The following is a 5,000-nucleotide window of genomic DNA, read 5'->3' on the forward strand; positions in this document are numbered from 1 at the left end:
TGGCGTCGGTAGCAAGAAGGCTGTAGGGACGACTGTCAAGGTCTTTTCTTGTCCCTCCTCCTCCTGTTCCTCCTCCACTCCTGACGAGGACGAAGACGAAACGAAGAATTTCGGCAGAGGTCGTCACATCGAGTCGTGGCACTGAAACTGGCACTGGCACTGCGAGCTTGGCGCCAGCCGAGGAAAGAACCATTTCCGACTATCGGGAGTGCCATCTTCTCTGGGCAAACATAACTGTAATTCCCGCGACTCGGCAGACCTCTTCCCTTGCACACAACAACAACACTCGACGTTTCGCAAGCATTGTTTTGGTATTTGTTAAAGTCACCCCTCAAATCTGGTCACTGCGCGTACGTTCTCTTTGGTGGCCATAGCTTGTACTATATCCCTTTGTCGCCTTGCTCTGTTTTGTTGTGTATTTTCAAACCTGAATTTCACTTTATCTTAGAACCACTCAAGATATTCACACGCGTCTACTGCTGAAACTAAAAGATACATTACAATACATGTAGATATATATATACAAATGTTTTTTCTTTCTCATATATTAGGGATTTTGGGACCTCAACAAAAATAAGCCCCTTATTGTTTTTGTTTTTTAGTTATCCATAGTATATCATTATATTTACCTGTAACTCACTCAACATGTATTCTTCACATTTGTCGATTTATTAATTTGTATTGGTCATTGGATTGGACTTCTTGTGGAATTATTTTGTAATGATATATATTGAAACTGATTCCTGTTGTCATTATCATTTTGATTTTAGTTATTATCCCACTCACGATATAGATAATGGTATGCAGTACAAGTCGGAGTCTTGCTGAAATATCTGTCATTCAATCAATTCAAATAGCCTGTTTATCTTTTTTCTATTTCTTTTTTCTTCTTTTCTTTTTCTTCTTTTCTTTTTCTTCTTTTTCAAGCGTGTGTGTGTGTGTGTGTGTGTGTGTGTGTGTGTGTGTGTGTGTGTGTGTGTGTGTATGTATGTGTGTGTGTGTGTGTGTGTGTGTGTGTGTGCGCATTCAATTTTTAAATGAATAATACTGTGTAATATATGTTCTGCATCATATCAGTGTATCACTAATCAATGATCATGTTTAGCACTTATCTGATTTATTTGAAAAACAGTGAAAAAATAGCAATCAGGCGCCATCTGTTATCAAATAAGAGAAACAAAAGAGTGTCATCGAACTTTTGAACCTGACTGTACTTTCGAGTATGCGTTACATGTTCCAATTACATCCACATAGCACATGACACATAGAATTCAAAGTCCCAATGTTTTCAAAGAAATGTGTACATAACACATACACTCTATAATGTTTCAGAACCCGTGTGAGCTTCCTGCGTTGGTTCTCTGGCCAGGCGGGGAGGCGACCCAACATCGGCAGGTATGCGAAGTTAGGGGGGAGGAGGGAATATATCACCTGAATAAAATCGTGCGGAGCCAAATAAAGAATAATATAAAAAAAAATCGCCATCGTCTTCAGTATTCATACATGACTTGTAGCACAAACTGCTGTCAGTCAGACAGGACTATCAGTCAAATAATACTGTCAGTTCGTGCGTCATAATGATCAGTCTTGTCACGCACAGATGTCACTGAGTGCAAGTATGGATTCCGTTAAAAAAAGAAAAAAAAAAAAAAGTTGCTCGATCATGTAATGTATTATGTACTACATAGTTCATTATGTTACATGATACTATACGTAGTACATAATCCTCATGTACTATGTTCAATGTTTAATGTATCACATAAGGATACACATATCACCGAGCACAAACATCAAGTAACATAAGAATGAAGGAGACTCCAAGAGACCATAAGGCCTATACTAGGTAGTTCCATGTCCATTACCACCTATCATACCCATCCATAAAGTTATTTAACCTTCTTTTAAAACAACTAATAGTTTCAGCGTTCACTAACTACGTGGTTACTAACAAGTCTATTCCATTTGTTAACCACTCTATAGGTAAACCAGTTCTTGCCTATTTCTTTCTTTAATCTAATACAGTCAAGGACAGAAGCACTGGTGAACTACAGCCAATAAAGGAGTTATCACACTGGGCTATTTTTCCTCCGACATCCTACTACCTCCAACCTCCATCTGAATAACTAGAATATGACTTCGTTTTCAGAAATCTAGACTTTTCTAAAAAGATTTCGACAGCTTATCTAACATTCTTCTAGGTTTACAATTACCTAGTTCGTCTTTCACCTTTGCTATACATGACGGAAAGATAATTATTTGATATTCGGAGATTCGAAAAATAATTGTAACCGAAGTCGTTTTTACCCAAACGAACTCGCGACTGTCGGTGCTGACGAAGAAGTCCGTGGAATCTGCCCAGTGCGATAACCCCCTTAAGACTGACGACAACGTAACATTAGCAATATGTATACCCCAGTTCTACCAACTGTGCAAAACCAGCATACCATTCCCCCCGCCTCGCCATCATCATTGCGCATTCTATTGAGTGTTGACACGCTACCAACACTACCCTCACGGGATTCGAACTGACTCATCGCTAAAGCCCCAAAAGTCACACCAAGCTCGCGACCCGTTTCCGACCACCTTCGACTAAATATCAAGCGATCGGTCGGCGACACAAAAGACAAAGGAACACAAAGGAAGAACAAACAACGGCAGGCCTACTGGCCCTAACGAGGCTGTTTGTGTTTACTATACTAAGCTAAAGTTAAGAAAACAGGGCAACTAGGCGATAGAAGATGAACTAACACTACTGCTACCACTATCCTATCCAGTTTCATTTAAATGCCGGGTTGTCAGATCTTTTATTGCAAGGGATATTCTATTTGTGGATTAGAGTCTAAGAAAATGAAATGGGAAAAAGTTAATGTGGTTGATAAGATGGAAATCTATGCACTGGGGACTATTCAGTGTGTGTTGTAATATATCCATCTATCGATCTGTCTATTTATCTATCTTATTACCGATTACCAGCGACTTCCAAAGACTACCTGCAACTGGTCGGCGACCAACTGCAGGTCGCCGGAGGTCGGAAACAGGTCGTAAGCTTGGTGCGACTGGGCCCTAAATAGACTTCACTAACACCTTTGACATGATGGTATTCTTTGTATTCTTTATTGTCTTTATTCTGGCTTACGTCAAACAACGTGTATCATACGATGGACAGTCGAGTAGAAGCTGGGACATCTTTGTTTATCTCAATCCATCGACCGACCGAATGACATTAAAGTTTTCGCTTTGTGTCGAAGGATTCTGTTCACCTAAGAAGCGTTCCCCTCGTATCTCCATTTCATAACCAGCGCTTCTATCCTATCCTTGAAGACAACATCACCCCCCGAAGAGGTGAAGTCATAGAGGGAGTTTAGGCGAGAAATTTGAGGAGATTAGTTGAAAGATGGATTAGCTGAAATCGAAAAGTGACCAACATTATCCCTGAAGTGGGAACTATTTTCTAATCATAAAAGAATTATATGTTGCTCTGGTCCATAGGGGCATCGCTGATGCTCCTTAAATACTGACTGCACACCTGAAGTCCGCTGTTTCTCTTATCTAACTAGCGCCAGGTGATTTTATTCAGTTAAAAGGGGGAGGATCAACAAACACAGAGAAGCTAAGATTAAAACTTTCCCATATAATCCGTTTGTTTCTTATGGTGTACCTTTGTGATTTTATTCTGGTTAATGTCACGCGATTTTATTCATTTGAATTGGAACCCCGATAGAAAACGGCGGATCGTATCATCCTAGAATCTCAACTTTCTATACTTACTCTAGTTCTCAAAGCTGTGTTACACTTAAATGGCGTACATGGTAATGGTGGCGTTCCGATTAGGCTTAAAGAAATCACAAGAAAAAAATAAAATAAAATAAAATAAAAATTCTACATTTGTCGCGACTTCACTTCCATAAGGAGTTCACTGTTGACCACATTGTGTTAAATCCGTGCTATAATTTTCCTCGATCTCCGTGTTAGGTCACCGTCACGTGTTAGCAAACACCCGGGAACGTCCCAGCACATCACTCGTGTTAATTCTCATCAAGAATTTCACTACTCAGCAGTCCGTGTTAAATCAAACCCAATTCATCGCCTCCACAACACATCATGTGTGTGTCTCCACAGTTTTTAGTATACCACTCACAGTGACTGCCACTTCCCCTTGCTATCCAAGCAAGCAGGGCAAAGGTGATGGCTTGGGCCGTGGCTTAGAGCCTCTTGTAGCAAGTTCCTACTAAGTTAACACTGTGTTAGTTCTCGCTCACCGTGTCAACACGCCACCTGGTTTCCGAGCGTCGCCTTTGGCGTTTTGAAGACTCTACTGTGGCGTCGCCTTTGGTGTCTTGAAGAGTCTCCTTTAGCGTCCTGAAGAATCTCCTCTGACGTCTTAAAGAGTCGCCTCTGGCGTTCTGAAGAGCCTCCTTTGACGTCTTAAAGAGTCTCCTCTGGCGTCCTGAAGAGTCTCCTGAGGCGCCTTGAAGAGTCTGCTTTAGCGCCTTGAAGAGTCTCCTTTAGCGTCCTGAAGAATCTCCTTTGGTGTCGCCCTTGGCGTCCTGAAGAGTTTCCTTTGGCGCCTCGAAGAGTCTCCTTTAGCGTCCTGAAGAGTCTCTCTTTGGCGCCTCGAGGAGTCTCCTTTGGCGTCCTGAAGAGTCTCCTTTGGCGTCTTAAAGAGTCTCCTTCAAGAGGGACTCAACCGGTGGAAAAGGGCGAACACGAGCCGAGGGACTCCGAAGGGGGAACCTGCCCGTCCGCCCTTCCGCGTCCGGCGAGGCAATGGCAGGAGCCCGTGGCCGCATCACACTTGCCCACTCGCTCGCTCGCTCGCTCAGAGGAAGAGAAAACGACGTAAATAATCGAGCTTCTTGATCGATATCGTCGTCCCATTTCAACCTACCGGACCCAAGCGGACCTTGTCCACACATGTACATAAAGAAACGCAAATGCACGGACATACACACTACGTAAGCGCGGACTCGCAACTGCAAACATAAACACACGATAACTAC

At 42.3% G+C, this 5,000-nt stretch overlaps 1 protein-coding gene across 3 annotated transcripts in view; it reads right to left on the bottom strand.

The window, feature by feature from the left end:
* Positions 1-4,930, bottom strand: part of LOC143038941 (uncharacterized) — a 34,432-nt gene extending 29,502 nt beyond the window's left edge. Inside the window, exons 1-2 of one of the 3 annotated variants that reach the window (XM_076208740.1) lie at positions 4,260-4,930; positions 1-485 (exon numbers count right to left, since the gene is read on the bottom strand). The exon at positions 1-485 is cut by the window's left edge and continues 618 nt beyond it. The gene's annotated coding sequence lies outside the window, so the exon portion shown is untranslated. Of the gene's footprint in view, positions 486-3,768 lie in introns of all 3 variants that reach the window. The other 2 variants (XM_076208739.1, XM_076208738.1) reach the window with 2 other exon arrangements.
* Between the last annotated feature and the right edge of the window lie 70 nt (positions 4,931-5,000).

This window comes from Oratosquilla oratoria, chromosome 25 (assembly GCF_046742065.1).
Source record: "Oratosquilla oratoria isolate Oo_2021 chromosome 25, ASM4674206v1, whole genome shotgun sequence".
In the NCBI taxonomy this organism is placed as follows: domain Eukaryota; kingdom Metazoa; phylum Arthropoda; class Malacostraca; order Stomatopoda; family Squillidae; genus Oratosquilla; species Oratosquilla oratoria.